Here is a 23,565-nt window from a genome sequence, read left to right as displayed (position 1 = left end):
TGCTCAAGGCCCTTGACAAGGTCCCATTGGTGACCTCATTGGTACAAGAGCACATGTGAGGGTCAGAACACTGTGGTCACTAGAGGTCAGAGTTCGCCAAGCAAACACCACGACCTCATTCCCAGGAGACTCTCGCTGAAGGATTCCTGTGCTAGTTAGTGGACATCATTAAGGACTTAGTCTGGACAAGTGAAGGATTAATGACCCTTGACATGATGAGCTACTAACCTTGCGGTCAGAATTATGACCAAAAAGCAAGAAAAGTACATTGAGTTTTAATGCAGAGGAAGAATAAGACCACAATGTAGTCATTGAATTCTCAGTCCCAACACCTGCCCTAGATAAAGCCCCACGATAGAAAGCATTACAGTTTGAAAAGAGGGAGAAAAATATGCACGGAAAGTCATTAACAATGCAGAACTGTGAGTGGGAAACGATAATTAACTCTCTAGATGGGGTCTTTAGAGGGACAGTCTTTGAGGATTGCATTTTCCAGCGTTGATCTCAAGGTTAACTATTCAGCATGGAAATAAGGGGCCATAGGTGCAGCATTTCCTGACCACGAGCTACATCCAGAATTAGCATGTTAATATGTGTTTTGTATCCATATGAGCATTTGCATGGTAGTTTTCATATGAATTAGGTCCGACTCGGCTTGGGCTCTATTATCCGTCCGAAAGCATCATAACCGCAACTTCTTGCGTAACAGCTTACTCGCTGCCCTTCCCCACCTTATCCCAGCCTCCTCATATTTCTCCACCTCCTCATCACCATCATCATCGCCATCATCACCACCACCATGACCGCATACAAACCCCAAACTCACACGACTGTGCTATTTATATGAGCGTAGATGAGATGCTGCATTGTCCCACGTCTCCTTGTAACCCCCATGATCATAAATCTGCCTGCATGGCCTGTGATCGTTTATGAGCACTTTACATGAAGATCACTCTCGCAAACAACGCCCTTCAGCCAGTAATGAAAGCCAAGCGTCAAAGTTGAAGATCAATGTCAGGTTATGAGATTCGTGACAGGGACTGCTTGTATGTATATGACCCCATATGTAAAGAGGATCTCCAAGGGATGTGGATGGCGAGCAATGTGCGATACGGAAAGATCCATTATGACGGGAGACATTTTGCTCTATGTGACACTTAAATAATGGTATGAGCACCTTTTTTAACTGAACTTTGGGCCTTTAAACAGATCTGTCCATCAAACGGCCATAAAAAAACCCAGAGAGATATCGTTGAGTGTGAAAGTTCATTCTTGACCTTGAAAAGATTTTTTAAAAAATGGTCTTAATTCAAGGTCTTCTTTGTTCTATTTTTTGTCCAGATGATTATATTATGTAAAAAAAAGTCACTGCAAATAACAAAATCTACTCATCTAGAGCAAAATGTGTATCCACAACTTGATAATGATAAATCTTTTTAAAGCCATGGGCCAACTGAGATAAACTGAATCCCCAGACTGGGACATGCTTCCAGCCAGTGGCTGAGGTCAAAGGTTAAATGGCTGAGGTCAGAGAGTCTTGAACCTCTGTCTAGGGACCTCTCAGATCAATGAAAGGGTGTTGAACATATGTGCTCATAATGGGGGATTGATTAGAGGAAGGACAAGTGTCATGGAGGTTGATTGCTGTGTGGTCAGTGTTACCGAGAATAATTCTATTATCCTATCTTTATCCAAAAAAACGTGTTAATAAGTATGCAATATTAGTAAAGCATACAAACTGGATATTTTCGTTTTGAACGTTAAAAGACAGGTTCACATAAAAGGTCATTTTTCAGTGAGAAGTCAACAATACATTGTTTGTCCGAACAATGACACATACATAAACAACACATACAAGCGTTTTCTAATCTGACGACCATAACAACAGGATGTCTTCCAAAACTGTTACAAATCCATTTTATGATGTGACAACACTGTGGTTGAGATTTGGATAGGTTAGGCGCAAAGACGACTTGGTTAGGTTTATGGAAAGATCACGATTTTAAATGGAAAACACATTGCGGTCTCCCGTGTTTAAGAAACGGTGTGTAACATTTAGGGGGCTCTATTGGCAGAAATGGAATATGATATTAATACGTATGTTCTCTTTAGTGTATTATCACCTGAAAATAAGAATCGGTGTGTTTTCGTTACCTTAGAATGAGCCGTTTGTATCGACATACGGAGCGGGTCTTCTTCACAGAGACGGCCGCCTTGTTTCTATAGAAGCCCAGAACGGACAAACTAAACACTGGCTCTGGATAGGGCCAATTGCATTTACGCGTCGGCTACCATAGTTCTCTAGCACACTCGGCACACGGGAGAAGTTTCAGTCGGTTGCAATCTGCAACCTCACCGCTAAATGCTGCCAAATCCTACACACTGCACCTTTAAAGTCTGATGTTTTCTTAACCCATCCATCCGCCCTGACCACCTCCCTATGTCGACTTGTCACTCTATAATAACATCCCTTGAATGTAAAACAAATGTTGTTTTAGGGCACTTGCCGAAACAACTGATCTTGTCATTGTAACAGCCTGGAAAAAGCATAACAGAAAAAAAAAACGATACCGAAAGCGATACCTGCTCCACTTCTTCTGCCTCCTGACAACGTTGAGTGCCATGGTGTTAACCTGATGCTGTGACCAGACTCAGCCCTGGCTGTGCCCAGGCAGGTGCCAGCTCAGATCAGCACCCCACTCTCTGGCCTGGGCCACAGATTAAAACACGTCTCCCTTTGCCCACTTTCATCTACGGCCAACTGTCCAGCCAAGCATACCCTATGCCTCCTCACCCCTGCCTCCTCTTATCCTCTTCCTCCTCCTGCCTCTGCTTTCTCTCTCATGAAGGGAACCGAGAGTGGCATGCAGGGACAAACCTGAGACCTTAAAAAAAAGAGAAGAAAACAGGAGGGGAAGGACATTGAGGGGTGGGGATGGTGAGGAAGAAAGGAGGCGAGGAGAAAAAGAGAAACGCACATTGTACTTTTCAAATGGATGGGAAATGATTCGCTGGGATTTGCTGACAATTATACGGTGGGGTTTAATCAATTCGGACCATTCACAGCGTGGAGAGGGCTGATCCCCCAGTACAAAGGAACAGACCGTGGGAGGGCGGTACCTGAGAAAGCGCCGGCCTGGTGTAAGTAACATGAGGCAACACTCCCCTCCCCACACATTGCACTGCAGCATATGGCCCCTCTCTGAACTTATTAGCTGGCGGATTAAGGCCAATCGCAGAGACCCAATGGCCTGTGGCTGCCTCCGACGCACCCTCCCTCGCTCCTCTTCACCCCCAGGAATGAGGCTGACTGACAAGGGGCATTGTGTTGGGCACCTAGATCGCCACACCCCTCACTTACCCTGTCATGCGGTGCGGTTTGATGAGGTTATTTGGTAGAGAGAACAGGATCTGACCATTAACCTTACAGCCAGAGAACGCACTGTACATACGCTTAGATAATTACTGCGTCACAGCTCCCTTCAAACATGTCTACATCATAATTTTTCATACAATATATTTTGCATTTTTTCCCCTTGACCACTATGGTAATACTACCTGCAAATTAGCAAACTGCTCTGCTATGGGGTGGATTAAAAGCACCTGAATGTGAACACACAGATTAGCCCTGTAGATATGAAGTCTAATTAGCATCTCATTGCAACTCGACATGCGAGCTCAACATGAGTGCAGACACGCTGAGAGAAAAGGCTCCATTGGCCAGGGGTTGATTATAGGTCCATTATGCACACAGTACTTAGTGATGGGCTGAGAGTAGGAATTAAGAGCTTGATGGCTACTGCCGAGGGGACCTGGGCTGAAGTACAGAGGTGTTAGCAGTCAACAGGGTCTCGGGGCTACAGGAGGCCAAGACTGGGGGAGGCTATACAGTAGTCTCTGGCCTTCCTGAGTATTCATGGAGAGAGATTTGACAAGAGAGGAGCCCCCCATTTAAGCCCTCATTTGATCTGGCAAGCGGCAGGTGATCCGCTGCCTCTTTTTGTGTCAGACCACGGGGGTTTGTCGACCCCTCGTGACCTATCTTACCTGGCGCTCTTCAGGACACCTCATTTAGAGAGGAAGAGAGTGGCTAATTCAGTCGTGGGTATCCACCCATCGCGGAGCTCCACCTGGCCACAGGGTTGCAGGGTCAGCTCCACACTGAGACAGCGGGGGGTGCTTGAGGCCCGCTTCGCTAATCCCCTCATATACTGGGAGCTGCTGGAGGACCCGAAAGGCCAGAGAAGGAGCAGAGAAGCCATCTTCCTGGTTCTTTTAGACAGGATTAGAGGCCCAACAGGGGTCGGTCTTCGGGGGCGAAGCCTCACGCTTGGAGATCATGAAGGCATTTCTGAGAAGAGCAGAAGAAGGGCCCAGCTTTGGTCCACTTCCCTCCTGAGACCACCTGTGACCTATGACCTCACATCGATGGCGCACATCCACAACTTATGTTGAAGAGTGCGGCGCCGAAGAGTTTATTGCAGGTACACAGTTGACAATATGCAGTATCGTCTATTGTGGAAAGCCTCTTCTCTGTTTTACGGTTCCCTCCAAGTGAGCGCTTGTTTGTTTGTTTGCTTTCAAGAAGGAGTTCTCGTTAGGCGAGAGCCGAGCAGTTGATCTTTAATGAGAGGGGAAATCCTCTCCCCCTTCTCCCTGCAGGATGGTTCGCCATACCTTATCTTGAACCCCCCTTTGCCAGCTTTCATGTGTGTCTCGTCATTCTAGGGTGAGTGACTGCTCCTCAGAGAGACTGTGTCTTTGAGAACCAATGATTAATGCTCTTTGAGGATGGGGGGGAGGGGAGCACTGCACCTCACCTTCTTTACATACAAAGCAAAAGACCCTGCTTTTTCCTACACAAACAGTGATGCCACAGAGAGAGAGTTGGTGAGAGAAACACACACAGGCGGCCTGTGCTTCATAGACACAGAGAGAAATGGGCGTCCTAATAGTCAAATCTTTTTCTCCACCCACCTCTTCCCAATCAACGCTTCGGCACTATGTATCTCACCATTTCTGACACTCTCTCACCTCTGAAAAACACCTCCGAAGCCTGGCCTCTCTCATCAAAAGCTTTTCTCACAACAAAATTAGCCACAGTATGGGCAAGAAAAACTATTTTTACGAGGGAATATATCCAGTGCTAAACAAATACGGAAACAGAGATGAACATAGATGTTCAGTGGGATCAAAAATGCAACCATTAAACAAAATGCACTCACGTATGATTGCATTTGGATTCGATTTCTTTCATTTACCGAATGACGATAAAAAATCTGAGAGCTTGTCAATAATGGCCATACTAAATGCTTGTAATGCTCAAGAGCATTTAGCAGAGGCTATTAAATAAACACAGTGATAAAACCTAGACTAGCATCAATACAAGGGCTACTGTTAACATTTCAGATTAGCTCCATGCTGAACCGCGGGGTTCATTTGGCTGCATTTGCTTCCATTATCAACTGAATAAGCAGATTCGGCTGGCAGAGATCCATTTCTCTCCACACGCTGTAGCACTCTATCTCCGTCTGAGCCCACTCGAATCATGTTAGCCAGTCAAATCAGGTTAGCTCCTCTTAAGCGTCAAACGTACTTTTAATTCAAAGCATCACTTCATCGACACCCGACTTGTTGGCATGCCAGAGCCTGAGTTGTCAGTGCCTCTGCACTGATCCACATCCATCGGGGTCAGACAGATCAGGATATTGAGCCAGTGTGTGTGTGTGAGGAGGGGTGTGTGTGTGTTGGACTATGAGATATTTTAGGGTTGAATGAGAAGAGTTACTGACAATCTGGCAGTCCCTCGAACTGACATGTGTGTTTGATGGTACACACAGCCCGTCGTCGGCCTCCCTGACCCAGTGCTGACACTGAGGGTCGAGTGTGTGACAACGTGCGGCTGTTTGTGCTGCGGAGGAGGACTGCGGTTTGTTGAGGGTGGGTTGGTGGGGGCAAGGATGAGGCTGGGGGTTGGAGCTGAGGACAGGGGTTGTGTCGAGACTGTCACTCTTTGTGGTTATTGTCGGGCGTGGAAACGTGTTTTCCCACCATCTTGATTCCATCAATTTTCAGGTTTATCCCAGAAAACATAAATCAGAACAATGTAATAATTTCTCCATATTATTAAAGAAACACTCATTGGAAACAACACATTTCACTTTTCTCCAAAAATGCTAAATCTAGATACAGATAGCATCTTTTTGCACAATACAGAAGAGTTTTACCAAAATTGACTTATCCATACGTCAGTCATCATGCAGTTTCTTGAGGTCATTCATTTCTGACCCACTACAAATCTACATGAAAAGCAGAGTTGTAGGCAGCAGTAACACTTTGTCCTATCTATAATAAATCAGCACAGTGAATACAGAACAGCAGCGCTACACAGAAAAGAGTATTTCACAGCTTTTCACTCCGAGGGCTTGGTGAGGACATTGTTAGAGTCCGACTATGAACCAAGCTGGATTTATCAACAGACCCCTGCTCTTATCCCACTCGCTGCCTGGCGGTTAATGTCCATTTCTATAAGCAAAAAGCTTCCAAGGAGTAAAGAGATGTACATGGTGCAAATGAAAGAGAGATAGACTCTCTGTCAATGGTTGAATTTTCTCTTTTCATGCGCCTGAGGCCACACTTGCATCATGTAAGACTAAATAAGACTCCCTGGCCATATATGAAATAGAAAATCACAAGGAATTGGCTGAGGTACAATGGCTTTAAGTTGTAAGAATAAAAGCAAAACTCCTATAACTGTATTCACAAACATATTACACTTTCACCATGTTGGAGATATTTGTTATTGCGTGATTCGAAAATAATCTATAATGATTTCAGCATCTTAGACATTTTACTAATATCTCACTAATGTCTTTTCTACTGCAACCATTTCTTTGATCACGCAGTGGCAATTTGATGCACACCGGTCCGTACACATGGAACAATTATGCTCTTGAAAATAACTGAGACTGCAGGTCGTTCTGACTCATATATATGCCGCGAGGTGGAGTCAGGTAGTCTGATTGTCTGAGGCTAATAACAGTAGAGTGGGAGGAAGAGGTGCACAGAGGAGAAGTTAAAAAGGCTATGAGGCTTACAGTGGGTGTAGGCGGACGTCTGGGGCTAAACATGCGTGTGTGTGTGTGTGTGTGTGTGTGCGTGTGTGTGCGTGTGTGTGTGTGTGTGTGTGAGGGCACAGTGTAAGTGTAGGCACAGTGTGGTATGCTAACCCTATTCTGATAAATGTGTGGGATGTGAGGATCGTTGTGGAGCCCCAGAGCCAATCTGCCCAAGACCCTCACTGTAGCCTGAGGGCCTCCTCAGTGCCTTCCTCTATCTGCCTGTCTCTATTTTCCACTCTCCTATTATTCAAACACTCCAGGATTGACTGAATAAAAAGCTTTTTCTTGTAGTTTCAAGTGTGTGAATTTCTTTCTTTTTTTTTTTTTTTATTCAACAGCTTAACTTGTACAATTTTTGCAAACAAATTACTCTAATAATTGGCTTGAAATATTAAATAATAAATAAATTATCATTATTATATTGGTCCTATTTGACTCGATTAACTATGGGCAAAACATCTCCAAATCAAATTCACACCTAACTGACTATTCTTGAAAAGGTAAACCCTGTCAACATTTTTAATAAGACTTTTCCAAAGCCATTATTACCATTTTTCTGCTGACAAGTCCATCATTAAGAGCGACCCACATTAAGGCAAACGCACAATGCCCTCCTCTGTTGAAACTGTGAATTAGCTGCTTCGTTACAGCACAGACAGAAGCCTCGCGCGACAATCACTCTGCAGCAACACTGTAATAACCGCGCCGTGCATCAACAAACAGACATTACAAAATGTGTGAAATATAGATGACACAAACACTTTGTAAATGTAATTTTTTGCATTTGAACTGATGAGTGGTGCAATATACAGAGCTGGAATCAAATAAAGATTGTGTGCGAGAGAAAGAGGAGAGTGATGCAGAATCAGTGCGTGTGATGGAGCTGAGCAGCAGCAGACAGAATAAGGTGGTTTTGATCAGGAGTTTCTCTGGGATAATTGTCAGGATCTGCTGTTTGGAAGATGACTGACAAAAGGAAAGATATGACAGTGGAATTTGTTGAGGAAACATGGAAATGTGTCACACATCCATCAAACAAAGAAATGCAATATTTATGAATTCTTGAAGAACCTCTCTCTATCTCTCTAGACACACACACACACACACACACACACAGACACACACATGCATATTGTTAAAGTCTTCTCAGCGTCTTCTCTGCAAATCATTTCCCATGTCGTCATGCGTCTCCCTAACGTTCGCCCATAAAAGGATTAACATGCAAAAAAAGGCTGTTTACATAACAATGACAAGAGTGTTTAAAAATCCACACTTCAAAACATGATTATGATAAGCATGTGAAAGTTTTAACAGACCCTCAAGCATTATGTGGGAGACCATTTTTATTCTTTTACGACCCGTAATGTTATTGATGATTAAAGGACCACGAGTACAGTACACTTTAAATAACGTGTATTTCGATTCACACACATACATCTCAATTTTTCCTTGATTAATTTTTGTCTTCTGTTTCTCCCCTATTGTGCCTTTATTATTATCAGAGTAGTGTGTATACAATATATATATATATATATATATATATATATATATACTAAAACTGTGAAACAAAATTTTATTTAACCAATAATTTGAAAAATGAAAATGGAAAAATTATGGTGATGCGTATTCATTTTATTTTAGGCCAAGGCTATTGACATATAACACAAAAAGTGCATTTGCACAAATAAACACACACACACACGCTCTCATTGCTAAGAAAAAAAGAAAGAAAGAAAGAGGTTTTTTTTGTCAGAGAGTCCGTTGATTAATTAGAGCTATCTGTCTGAAGACCTTCTGGTGTGGTTAGACAACCTCTCCTCCCTCACCTCTCCTTCTTTCTCTAACACACACATACACACACACACTCACACACACACACACGCTCACACACCTACTAAGAAAACAAAACCCCACTAATCATTTGAAGCCTGTGCTTTGTAGGTGGGGCCCGGTCATTATCAGGCCTCAGCAGTGCGGGTTTTTGTTGGTTTTAGCTCTGCATCCTCAATCAATCGCTAACAGGAAGAACTTTAATCAGGGTTTTAATGCAGCTGTACAAGAGGTGGGCCGGCCCATTGTCCGGGTCTGAAAAGGTTGATCGGAGGGGAGTCCTCTCGCGTTTCTTTACATTCACCTGCTGAGCCCTATTGGGTCTCTTTCTGAAAGAAAAGGACAAGGGAAATGAATAAAGAACACAGTGTGTCCGCTCAACCAGCCTATGGGTTAATCAAGGAGCTACTTGTCATCTCCACAGAGCCTCACAGTTCTGGCCGTTAAGCTTTCCCCTTCTCTTTCCCATGCCAATTCAGACACACTGAGGAGCTGGGACGAGACAAACAACAGCGGGCAATAACACAACCATGAGCTAATGGTATGCTACTCTGAAATCAATGTATGAGGCAGGTGGAGGGAGGGGGGCGGATTCTGGGAAAGGAGAAAGACAGAGAGGAAAAACTTTATGAATCACGGGGAAACGCAATTTTGAGAGTCTGAATATATGTGCAAAAGAATTAAATGAAATCTGGAATAGATTCAAAAATATTGTACTGCGGGAAAATGTGTTTGAAAATGAGTTATTTTGTTTAATACAAACACCCACAGTAGGCCTGATCAAACTGCAGTGGAGGCTCCACATAGAGCTTATGAAATCACCAATACAACACACACACACACACACACACACACAATATACACGTGTTTTGATTTGGTAAGTATTGCTTACACCTCAGCCATGCACATATGCAAATTTGAGCGGGAAAAAACATTCAAACACCTCCTTCAGAGATTTAACACATGCACAACTTGCCAAGGTGACGTAAGTTCAGACTTCACCAACACCCTGAATTTCTAGAAAAACTCTAAAAGGAATTATAATGCAGTTTTATCAAGAAATTGCCATTTGCAAAGGTGCAGTGGGGCAACATTTGCTCCGTTTCAAAGCCTTTTAACTGATGCTCTCACCCCATCTAGTGATAAAAGGGAGTAATTCCTATCATCCACACAAGCATGTGTCTGTGTGTGTGTTTGGTGTTGCAGTAAATGAGCATCTCAAGGCTCTCAAGATACAGAATTAAAAGAGGAAATGAAAGTGTTTACATAATTCAAAATGGGATGAAGTATAGGAATATATTTGGAGCCTGAGTAAAATGAGATAACGCATAAAAATGTATGCGTTATCATTATATTAATTATATATTTGCTTCCGCTTAATATTCCTCACACAAAAACCACAAGAGGGCATTATTTAATCAGGGCATTGTAGCTAAATCTATTACAGATTACACTGAAGTTGAAAGAAATATATAAAGCTTTAATTCAGATAAAGACAAAAAGTGTTTCAAATGCCATGAAAGAAATTGCTTTATTATTATTATTATTATTATTATTATTATTATTATTATTATTATTATTAATAATAATAATAATAATAATAATAATAATAATAAAAAATTAACTTTAAAAGATTGAACACATTTCAGAAAAAAATGTGTAAATATGAATTTAAAATTCTAATTACAAAGTCTTGGGAAAAAAAGATTTAAAGAAATAAATTACTGAGCCATACCAGTACCATAATGATGATAATAGCAACCATTGTCAACAATTAAATGTATTTATTTAGATATTTTTCTACTGCTATACATTTGATGAGATGAGATTTAACTGAGCAAAGGCTCAAATCAACATTTTGTATCAACATGTTTTCTGTTAAAAGTTCAACCTGACGTTTATGACATTTCCAGGATAGAACGCGTGCAATTTGTGGAGCACAGAGGGTGCTTTGGAATTACGCGTGTACTTTAAACGTCAGATTTGTCAGAGACAATGTGGACTGGTGACTAATGGCTGATCCACCTGACAAGGCTTTTTGTTGGAGTCCACAGGAAGTCCACAGGAAGCCTTCAGTGCTCTGCAGCAGGGATTGATGCACTTATAAGAATGCTCTCTAACAAAAGGGATGGCGGCAATTAGGAAAACAAAAGAGAGGAGGGTGCCAGTGATTATAGTTGGAGCACTTCAACAGCCAACACCCAGCTTTCACACTGTCAATTACAGAGTGTCAGAAAATATACCTTCTGGTGGTTTATATTTTTGAAATATGTTTTTTAGAAAAGCTCTGTGATTGTAGTTGGAGAAAATATGAATAGAAATATTATGCATTCATTTTTGTATGATTATTGTGCCAAAATTGATGTTATTTTTACATTATAAACATGAGAGACATATTTTGGCATATTTTTCCTTTGTCTGTTATTGTATCTGTCTGTAATTATATTTGGTTTTATTTCCTAAAATAAACGAGGCATGCAAACTGTGAACCTGTCTGAGTAGAAAATTGAAAATCATCGTGTTTAATTCATAATGACTGCGTTTAGACTCACTTGAGCTTGCTCAATTAACAAAATTCGAAATGAGAAAAACATGCTGTATGCACATGCCGGTTCAATTTTATTCACTTCAGTTTTTACGAGCTACATTTAAAAGCTTATTTTGGCTGATTTGCAGTGTTTGAGTGCAGATTTTGACAGGCACTCACTGCAGAAGGTCAGCAATTCACCTGTAAGTCGAGAAATTACCCTGCCTAATTTTTGCTGTCCTTCAGGTGCAGCCTGACAGCCTCCTTTGCATTTTAATGCAGACAACCTTATTATTAAATCTTAGAGGGCTTTTTTGTCTGAAATAAATGGTTTGGGTTGCTGGGCAACCTGACTTGATCAAACACAGTTCCCCTCCCCCCATTTTCAAGCTCATAATTCTTCGTCTATATTCAGGCATCTAGTTCTTAATTAGATTAAGATGCAAAAAAAAGCCCCACTGCGAGCAAATTCACACTGATGTATGAATATCACACACACACGCTCAATATATAGCTTTGCTTTAGTGATGTACGCACCCATTTAAAAATGTAGCAATCAGGGCGAAAGGGGTGATTATTTTTCTAATTTCTAATTTAATTGATGAGTATTTGTAAAGAAGAATGCATCTATTTTAAATATAACATTTAAACAAAAATGTTTAATTTATTGTGACATTAGTGATAACATTTTACAAATGTTTACCTTTGCAATTCTAATACAAATTATATAAATATGATACAAATAAATTTCATATTTTTAAAAGGAAAAAAAATCTGCCACCTAAATTGCACAACACAATACACAGCCCAAATAGCAGGACACATCCATGCTCAAATATACCAAATGCACTCCAGCTGTTTGGCAAGAAAAATAGAACAGTGCCAACAGACGGGCCATACATTACCCCACCAGCACACTATACATGCACCCATTTCACCCAAATGGCCCGGCTATTTGGAAAGGTGAGGACATTGCACGTTGATATAAAGGGTCATTTGGAGGACTTGTTGGAGCTTCGTACTGTGAAGGATTGGATTTTCACCAGAATGGCTGCACTTTAACATCCCTCTATCTGCCCTGTTCTGCATTTCACTCAAAGCTAAGGTGCTCAGAATGATGGAGCACGATGTGTGTTTTTCACTCCCCGGTGATTTAAATCCTGGCAACCATTCACAAATGAACACGAGTTACTTTGTTTTCTAAATAAAACATTTCCATCTGAACTCACTGAGGGAACAAATCTGAAGCTTTTTTTTTTTTTGCACTGTTTACATTTGTCTTCAAGGTAAAGCTAAATGGATCATTAAATTTCACTCGATTCTCACTGGTCTAACTGTGGAGGAAGAAGTTGTATGCATATAGCAAACCAAGGACGGTTGGATTTGCTATAAAGAGCATGCCATTTTTGCTCTCCCTGGAGCTATGGCTTTGATTGAATCCTGAAATGAGTTGAAATGTCACAAATCCCTACCAATATGCTAGAAATGAAAATTGGCCTTGGGGTTTTGAAGGTTCCCATTAAGGGTGTGCTTAACATATTCTGTTAAGTGTGGTTGGAGTGCATCAAAAATACAAAATCATTACGTGTCTCCGCGCACTCAAGCAAAATGTCCCTAAAATTCCTTGATGCTGATGCTCTGGTGAAGTGCAAGATAGAGCTCAGGATCAGGCCTCCACAGGACTGAAGCGAGAGAAAAGCCAAGGGGCAGCTGGGTCCAAATTAAACCCGGCAATGTTTGAGCAAAACGGGAGCAATTATCATGTCTGACTGGTACCAAAAAAAAGCTGGGTAAATCCTGTACTTTCCTGCAGAATGATTGTGATATAAAAAAAAAAATCACGTGCCGAAGCAGTGACGTCTGAACATGCATGTAAACTGTTTTTTACCACAAACTTCCTTTATATATTACAGTATATATCTGGCTATTTTGATGTCAAATTATAGTATGATACCTTCTGCAATGTCTTGTTTTATTAGAAATAATAAACTCTTCCTCTACATCAGCATCTCCTCTCAGGCTGGTAATGCCTGTCTCGCTGTGAATGCACTGATTTGATACAACCGTCCTCCTTCCTCTCTGCCCCTGCTTCGTCTCTCAGGTAGCTGTGTTTTCAGGAAACAGGAAAATGACTCTCCTCGCTGCTTAGTATTCACGTCACGTAAAGTGGGTCTGTGTTCCTCATTTAGTTCTGTACTGTACAGCTGGGGAGCTGTCCGGCGTGCGGCGGCAGTATGCAAATGACTCTGGATTTGAATGGAGATGGAGGTAGACACAAAGCTCAATTAGAGACAGAGAGGGAGAGAGAGATGGTGGGGGAGCTTTGAGTGTCTGGAGGGGGGAGGGGAAAGCGAGAAAAAAAAAAATCCTTGGCTGCTTAATGCCAACCTGAGGAAACCAGTGTACGGACACATTCAAACACAAAGGCACACACAGATGTGAATGCACTTAAATAGCCAGGCAGATTTCTAAATTCTTCAGACAGGCAGCTGATCTCTGAGGGGGCTCAGACAGCTCAGCTTTGTGATGCGTTTCGGTCACACCAATCACACTGAGAATATCCCACTACATCCATATCACACGTATCATAAAAAAAAAAAGGTATCAGGCAAGCACAGGTGCACTTCCTCTTTTGTTTAAAGCTCAAAGAGAGACTCTCCCATGCGGCAAAAGGGGGAAACGGCGGCCATTTTGTTCTGGGGTGTTAGCCGATGCCCAGCAGCAGTACACATCACCTGACCCAGCGCCTGCATGTGAGTGTCCTTGGAGGAGTCTCTGACATCAGCACTGCCACCCCTGGTTGCCACGGCAACAATAGGGGTGGGTGGGGCGTTTGTGCCGGATGGAGGGCAGAATAATTAATATGCACATATAGGGCGTTTGAATCAGGATTTAATTGTATTTGTTGGTGTGTGAAGCCGAAATGGATTGAACGCTACAGCGAAAACGTGGGGAATATCAGAGAAGTGGGGAAAAAGAGATTAAGCGAGCTCATTGGTCAGAGAAATCATTTGCATCGTTGTCAAGGTTATTTCCAAATTATTTTCCTTTCATACAAGAAAGTAACTTTAGAGATGAGACGGTGGGGAGGTGGGCCACGGGGTGGGGATTATCCTTCTCCTCCTCTTCCTCCTCCTCCTCCTCTAGATTCTTCTCCTCCTCCTCCTTCATAACATCATCATGAATAGTTCACAAAGCTGTGTAAAAAGCCAAGGTGATGCTTCACACACAGCATCAATCCGTCGGTCAGCGGCTGACTTTGTGTGTCTCCGTGAATTGAGATAATTTCACCATGCCTATAATATGCAGCTGAGAAATAACAGACAGGAGAGGAGCAGACTTGACTCTGGAGGGGGGGGGGGGGGGGGATGAGACTAACTTGATCAGGGAGGCTCAAAGATCATTCAGCTGATCTAGTGATGCCACCAAATCACGCGAGTCTGATTTCCCATAAAATACTGCCTGTCAGATTATATAGGCACAACCTTTAGTCACAGACACACACAAGTCTGACCTAACATCTTCTCATCTCTCTCTTTTCACACACACACGCACACACACGCACACACACACACACACACACACACACACACACATACTTGCTGCCTCTGAGCATCCAAGTATTTCTTCTGTAAATAAAGAGACTGCAGGCTGCATTGACTGAGTCTCATTACTGCCAAAAATATAAATAAATAGAAAATTCAACACCAATGTAAAAAAAAAAAAAAAAAAAAAAATCATATGTTTTAAGATATTCTAAAACAAGATAAAAAAAGACAAAAATAAGTCATCTACCACACTGCGGAATTATGCGAAATATACAGAAGGAAAGGTGTTTTAGTTATACTGACAACACAGACGTACATGCACACAGTCACTCACGCACGCACGCAAGCATTACACGCCCTATCAGTACACACACACACACACACATACAGGGGCGCACATACAGTAAACGTTGCAATGGTCTCATCAATAATGCATCGGCACTTCATGTTTATGCAATTTAAAGGGTGAGACCGAGCGATGGATGGATAGCCTGCTGCAGATGTAAAGCCCGCATGGTGTACACACTGACTGAACGTATAGCGTTTTACAAGCATATCACAGACAAGAGCTCACACATTAAAGTTAAAAATCTTTTTTTTCCGCCTGTAGAGAAAGAGATTAAGATAATAAAACAAGTCCTCAGCAGCACGTACCTGTGAAAGCATTATTTCTTTGATTCTGGTTTATGCAGGCTTGAAGGGGCTTCATGATAACACCGCACTAAGGAAATAAAACTGTAGCTGTGGTGATATGCAAATTAGCGGCTCCTGCTGAATGCAAGGGGCATTTATTATTCATAAATTACTCATGTTTATGCAAATGACGGTATACGGAAAACACTGGTGGGGGTTGAGTGGCTCCGTCTAAACATACCGTGTGATTCAATTTCTGTTATATGCTCTTCCATCTAAAATGATCCACATCCAGGAATGTGACCAACATGAACATGCGGCTCAGTTATTCTGAAGTTTGATATAGTCAGTATATAATAAGACATTCACTGGGAGGGTCACTTACAAACTGTATTCTGTTAGAATTACTATAATTACCTGTTAGTCATCTCACAAAGTAACTTGATTACTGTCCGTTACTTTTGGATTAGGCTACCTCAATATGCAAATAAATAAATACATTTCAATGCTTTCTTTATTGAACACATGCTCATTAACAGAGGTACAAACAGATACATAGGCAACTGAAAAAAAATACAAAAATAATGACATATACATTTCATAATGCCAGAGTTTATGTTATATGCATCATATTATATTATTTAAATAACTTATAGGTCTTAATGGTTTTTGTTTTGTTTTTAACATTGGGTATATGGTGCTATATTGTTTGAATCCATTAATGAAGTGCAGGAAAGTTGGCTTGGTTTCTTATGAATATTACATTTTCCAAAAGTAATAAATAATTGTATGATATATGGCATTTTATTTTTTAATCCTATCTTGACTAAAATGTAGCATTACATCTAACATATTTATTTCAATATTCATTTTAAGTGTCTTTTGTAGAAAGTTGGCTACGTCAATCCAAAACATTCTTGTATTGACAAAATAGATGGGAAATACTCTATTTTTCAAATCAACAGTAATCACATTTATAATCAATATCTATGTAATATCTTGAAGGACACTTCCTTGAGTTTGTTATTGATTTAGTATTTATCACACATTTTCCAAGCGTTCTCCCACTGTATATCATCATATAAGGAAGACCAAAAACATCTGGATGAAGGGACGGACACATAGCTGAGTGTGTTTCTTATATTTTTGTGAGAGCACTTCTCTTTCAGTATATTAGTACCTCCAATATAACGATCTTCCACCCAAACTTCTGAATTAAAAGGTTGATCAACAGTACCAGTGTTTCGTAGAAGTATAAGGACACTTTCTGGTATAGCATCTAAAGCAATAGCAACAATTTTTTGGTTTTACAGGCATTTTGACTTTATCAAGATATTCTTTATAAGATAATAGATACCCAGTTGTATTAAGTAATTGGCTAACTGTCAATATTCCATTATTAAACTATGCGTGATAGAAGATAGTCCTATTTTTATATTGAATGTCTTTATTCTTTATTCTTTATCCTATGGGGTGAAAAGTTGTTTGTAAGATAATAACCATGCTATCAGTGCTTGCCTATGAAAATGTGCTAACTTAATCAGGATTTTATCAACAGAGAAATCACATTTTAAAGGTCCCATATTATAAAAAAGTGTGATTTTCATGTTTGTTTTTTTATTATATAGCAGGCTTAAGTCCTATATAAATACTGTGAAAGTATCGAAACACTCTATCCGTAGGGAAATACACACAGCCCATATTCAGAAACTCTGCATTTGAAACAAGCCGTCGCGATTTCTGTCCATTTGTGATGTCACAAATATACAATATTTAGACCCTTTACACAGTTTTAAATGTAAACATTCTAAATGTGTCCCAGTTTATTCCTGGTTGCAGTGTATGTGAATGTCATCAGCTGACAGGAAGTACACATGGACCCAAGCTGTTGCCCAGTAACGCAATTCTGTTGCAATTCCGTCAAAATGCGCTAAAACTGAGCGTTTCAGACAGAGGGTAAATACAGGCATATTCAAGCTGACAGTATGAGGAAAATAAAGTTTTTTTTTTAACATTACAGCATGTAAACATGTTCTAGTAGAAACACAAAATACAATATGAACCTGAAAATGAGCATGATATGGGACCTTTAATAGAAATTTGATACCACCAACTGGATCAAACAGGTAATTCCCCAATTTCCCCAAATAGCAATATGATTACTTTTATTTAAATGTAAGTGCAGATGTCTTGTTAAAATGTTTGGGTTTTGTTTAGGCTGCAGTGTTATTTTAAGCAGTATGTGTTTGGTGATGTTTGCCACCAGCTGGAGCTGGCGAGTAAGAAATAAGAGAAGAAGAAGAACTCTTCCTCTATGTTGTTACCTGCTGGCTGCAGCAAGAAGAGAACTTGCCTGAGAACAGGTGTAGGCAGACTTGAGAGTCGGACGATATGCTGGTTTTGTTTTGGTGAGTGCAGAAATAAAGTCGCTATAAGTGAGACTTCATGTCTATCTTACTTAAATAATAAAAATTTCTATTCTGCCCCTTATCTCGTAACATCTCTATGCTTTGTGCCCAAATGCATCCATAGATCGGCACATGCTCTGTTTAAGATGCATGTTTTTTGTGAGACTCACATGAACTGCTTGGCTTCATGTCAGCAAATTTCACAAAAAACTCTGAGCATCACCTTCCACTGGTTTATACATACCTAGAAGTAGTTTTATAATCTTTGTTGTAGCTGCTTTTCCTTTTTTTTTGTGGTAGTTTCCCCCATATTCCGCCTAAATCTGCTTGTGACTTTGCGGTGACTCGCAATTTTCTCCATTGGTGCATAGCAAAGACGGTGAAATGTTAAAGGGACTGTTTGTAAGAATCAGAAATGTCTGTTAACAGCGACACCTGTGGCCATTAAGTCAACGAAAGTCAGCGTCGGGTTCGCGCTTGTGCTCGCTCTACATAAACATGAACGAGCTTCGCTCAAAACAGTGAGGCTTCACACGTCAGCTAAAACCACAATATCACTCTATATTTCCCCTGCATGGCAGTAATGTTAGCTGACCAGACGAAGGTCTCTCCATGAATCACTGCTGATCCTAGTGTTGGCTTTTCCTGACTCAGCCTCCCGACCGCGGTCGGAGGGAACAGGGGGGACACCGGCTATATTAGACTGTAGTGGGCCACCACAGTCTAATCTGTAACCCATTTCATTATAGCATTGTGATTACTGGAATAATTCTGGATCATATTAAATTGAACTATAAATTATATAAAAGTGTATTATTGTTGTATGAGATTTACCGTCAGTTGTGTTGCATGTTTATGTTGCACAAGACAGGGGCTTTTATTTGTCGCACACTTGTAGATATGTGGCGTCAGTGGATGACATCTGGGAAGAAGAGGAACATTATACCGACCAAGTGAGAGAACATCTTCTCTGTGCTGAAGCTCTGAGGTAGGATATATTTTCTCATTACCAGCTGCGTTGTGCTAAATGTTGTTGAATATTCAGACATCATTCAGTGTTACACTTCCTGAGATTATCATTTTCTCTGATGTCCAGACCTTCAGATTTTGTGAAGCTGAAATTGCAGCTCTTTTAAGGAGCTCCATTGTCTTCTTTGTTGGTTCTCAGAGAAAAGATACAAGGTGTTGGGGGATGAGCAGCAGACTGGGTTTAGACAACGACATCAAGGTGAGGAGAGATGGACCTTAAAAACACTACAATGTGTACACAGCTGGAAACTGCAGCAGTCAAATGACATGATTTTTATATTTGAATGATTGTGTCTGTAATGTGGTTTTTTTTTTGTGTCCTGTCCTCCAGAAAACGCTGGAAAAGCAGCTGGAGAACCACATGGAGGCTAATCAGAAGCAGCTCAGCCGTCTCCGAGACGAGATCGATGCTGGACGAACTCACAGAATAAGAAAACCCCAGCAAAGCAAAATATTCTCAATACTCTGATTATTGTTTCAGATTTCTTTTATTTGTTTCTTAAAGATATTTATTTGTCATTTTAGCCTTTTTTATTGATAGTAGATGGTGTAGAATGGGAATTACATAGTATATGTCAAAACCACTTGACTGCTTTGTTTATTTTTGATTTTAATTTTATTATTTGTTACCTTTGTTACTAAATTAATGGACTGACAGACAATGAAGGTCTCCGTTAAATCATTGTAAGTCATTTTATGACCTAAAGGGCCATAAATGTAATTAAATATAAGTCAATATTTAACTCCTTGTCATCATTACACACGGCACATTGTGATTACATGATCAGATTATCAATGTATGACCCAGTATACCTACCTGTATTTTGTGTTGTATAAGGTTTTTGATTTATCTTCCATGAAAAACGAATGCAAAAAGTTATTGGAGCTGGAGTGACGTTATATGTTTTGCAAATGTTGATGTAATTGTCTCTGTTTTCTGTCCAGACTGCTGAATGAACAAATGGACTTGAAGGGCCTGGAGGAGATGAGACCTGGAGCGCATGGAACAAACATTTGATAACTATCAAATCAACTGGTAGTAGTAGTTGTTGTTGTAGTTGTTGTTGGCATAGTTGTATTAATGTTGCCATCAATTGTTATATAAAAAAAGTCATAAAAATGTCCTAGTATAGTATGTTATAAAAATGTCAAAGTATAATATGTCATACAAAATGTCATGGTATAGTGTCATAAAAATATAATAATATAGTATGTTATTAGTTAGTATGACTTTTTTTTAGATATACTGCAGTATGACTTTTTTATTTTTTCAACATACTATATTATGACTTTATTTTTCAACATAATATACTATGACTTTATTTTTTCCACATATACAATTACTTTTTTAAATTTTTTTCGACATACTATACTCTGACTTTTTTTTTTTTTTTTTTTTACATATTATATTAATTAATATTTACTATGGCTTTTTTTTCAATATACATATGATTTTTTTTCAACATGCTATACTATTACTTTTTTTTCATGATACTATCCAATGACTTTTTTTACCACTTTTTGACATGCCATAATATGACTTGAGAAATAGCTTGGGGTGGTAAATACTGTATATGGTTAGAATACTGGAGGTTGTGATATCGATCCTTTTGTGACAGAGACTGTTTTCAGGTCTAACTTCTAATGACGAAATCAAATATACAAAGACAACACTCAGAAGTGCGTGTGGCATTGGTGGCTTGGTTGCTAAATTCCCGGTTCTGGCTGCGGCAGTGCAGAGTTCAATCCCCACCCTCACATCAATGCCCGGTGCCCGACAGTGGAGTGAGACGAGCGTCTCCACCCAGGGTTTCGCACAGATACAACCGGGGGGTTATGCAACAGAAAACCAGAAATTGTAACTAATTTAACTGAGTTCTTACAAAGTAAATATAATATCTTTATTTATTTGTGTGCTGGTGCAACCCCCATGCATATAACCCTAACCCTAACCTATATAATATATAACCCTAACCTATATAATATATAGCCCTAACCCTAACCTATATAATATATAATCCTAACCCTTTATTTATTTTTCTAATATATTCACCTCTATGTGCTTGATCCCTTCAACATCTTCTTCAACATCTCCTCAGCATCACCTTGGCCGATAGACATTACCGCTGGCGCCACGACCAGGTGCTCCCCAGGTGGAGAGAACCCTAACCCTACCACAGACAAGACCATGCCGACTGTCCACAGCCTCAGACTGGCAGCTGAGAGTGGATCTTGGAAAACAACTAAAGTTCCCTGATCACACACGTTTGAATAAATGCAATTTCAGGTTTTCTGTTGCATAACACCGCAGTTGTATGTCTCTGAACCCTGGGAGGACACGCTAGTCTCATTCCACTGTTGGGCACTGGGCATTGATGTGGGTGGGGATTGAACCCTGCTCTGCCACACGCTGAACCGGGAACTTAGCAACCAAGCCACCAATGCCACACGCACTTCTGACTGTTCTCTTCGTGTATTTGACTTCATCATTAGAAGTTAGACCTGAAAACAGACTGTGTCACATAAGGATCTAACCCACAACCACCGATATTCCAACCCACAACCTCAAGTGTCTCAGCCATATATTTACCACACTGAGCTAAAAATATGATTTTTCGCTAAAATATAAACTATCATATCTTTCGATAAACTTTTTCAACATACCTATGACTTCTTTTCATAAAATCTTTCGACATGTGACTTTTTTATCATAAAATTTTTCGACATACTATGCTGTGACTTTTTCATTACATTTTTTTACATGCTATACTATGACTTTTATCATTAAAGTTTTTCAAAATACTATACTGACTTTTTTTCATAAAATCTTTTGACTTACTATGCTATGACTTTTGTCATAAAAGTTTTTCAAAATACTATGACTTTTTTATCATACAATTTCGACATACTATACTATGACTTTTTTATCATAACATTTTTTGAGATAGTATACTTTGACTTTTTTCCATAACATTTTTTGACATGCTATACTATGACTTTATCATTACATTTTTCGACTTACTATACTATGACTTTTTTATTATAACATTTTTTCATCATAACATTTTTCTACATACTATACTGTGACATACTATACTATGACTTTTTTTCATAAAGCTTTTCGACACATTATACTATGACTTTTGATCATAAAATCTTTCAACATGCATACTATGACATTTTTTCATAACATTTTTCGCCATGCTATACTATGACTTTTTTTCATACAATTTTTCGACATGCTATACTATGACTTTTTTATCATAACATTTTGCGACAAACTATACCATGATTTTTTTTCAAAAAGAAATTTCAACATACTATACTATGACTTTTTTCATAAAATTTTTCAACATATGACTTTTTCCATAAATGTTTTGACATACTATACTATGACATTTTTTCATACAAATTTTCAGCATACTATACTATGATTTTTTTTATCATAAAAGTTTTCGACATAATATACTGTGACTTTTTTTATACAATTTTCGACATACTATAATATGACTTTTTTTTAGATACTATACAATGACATTTAAAAAAAAAAATTCTCGATATGATACTGTGAAATCTTTCAGTTTTTTGACATACTACACTATGACTTTATTTACTTTTTTTACATACTATACTATGACTTTTTTTACATACTATACTATGACTTTTTTTGACATACTATATTTTGAGTTTTTCGACATACTACTACATACTGTGATTTAAACTGAGCAGTCCGCCTTTATGTCTCTCTGTTGTATGTTGACCTGTGTGACGGTCAGCTTTGAGGTTACTTAGGTAATTTGTGTTTAGGCTAAACGTTCTTTCGAATGAGGCACTAGTTCAGTGGTTTTGGAAACTGGGCACCACACATAGTGTTTGACTTTTAGTTAACACTAGGTTTTATGCGTGGCTGTTAAAGTGTATTTGGTTTTTGACCGATTAGCGTAGCCAGATAGGCTTTCTTTTTGTTTCTTTTGGCCGTTGTCAGCTATAGTAAATTTAAGTATTTTTTTATGGGTTAAGAAGCATGTTTTTGTTTTGTTTGTTTTAAGGTTCGGCGCCACCCACAGCCCTTCTCTTTCTTCCACCCCTCTGACACTATTTCCTTTTATTTTGTGTTGTACTGTGTTATTGTGTTTAAATGGCATGATAAACAATAAACGGCAGTGCTTGCATGATCATAACGGCAGATTGTTGCTTCCCTTATTCCTAGAAAAGTCATAATATAGTATGTTGAAAAAAAATGATAAAAAGTCATAGTATAGTATGTCGCAAAAATAAAAAAAATTATATTATAGTATGTCAAAAAAAGAAGTCATAGTATAGTATGTCAAAAAAATAAAAAAGTCATAGTATAATATGCCAAAAAAATAAAGTCATAGTCTAGTATGTCGTAAAAAAGTCATAGTATAGTATGTCAAAAAAATTAAAAAGTCATAGTATAGTCTGTCGAAAAAAGGAAAATATCATAG

General features: G+C 39.4%; 2 long non-coding RNA genes across 2 annotated transcripts in view; one reads left to right on the top strand and one right to left on the bottom strand.

Annotated features, from left to right (window-relative positions):
* Positions 1-23,565, bottom strand: part of LOC119492748 — a 31,304-nt gene that overhangs the window by 5,070 nt on the left and 2,669 nt on the right. The window contains exons 2-4 of the long non-coding RNA XR_005207850.1: positions 17,560-17,565; positions 10,639-10,643; positions 2,380-2,397 (exon numbers count right to left, since the gene is read on the bottom strand). This is a non-coding gene — a long non-coding RNA (uncharacterized LOC119492748). The remainder of the gene's footprint in view (positions 1-2,379; positions 2,398-10,638; positions 10,644-17,559; positions 17,566-23,565) is intronic.
* Positions 17,919-20,028, top strand: LOC119492747. Its single transcript, XR_005207849.1, has 4 exons — positions 17,919-18,067; positions 18,966-19,055; positions 19,238-19,295; positions 19,428-20,028. It is a non-coding gene; the product is annotated as an uncharacterized LOC119492747 (long non-coding RNA).

Source organism: Sebastes umbrosus, chromosome 8 (assembly GCF_015220745.1).
Source record: "Sebastes umbrosus isolate fSebUmb1 chromosome 8, fSebUmb1.pri, whole genome shotgun sequence".
NCBI classification, from domain to species: Eukaryota; Metazoa; Chordata; class Actinopteri; order Perciformes; family Sebastidae; genus Sebastes; species Sebastes umbrosus.
This window is presented reverse-complemented; position numbering and strand designations above follow the sequence as displayed.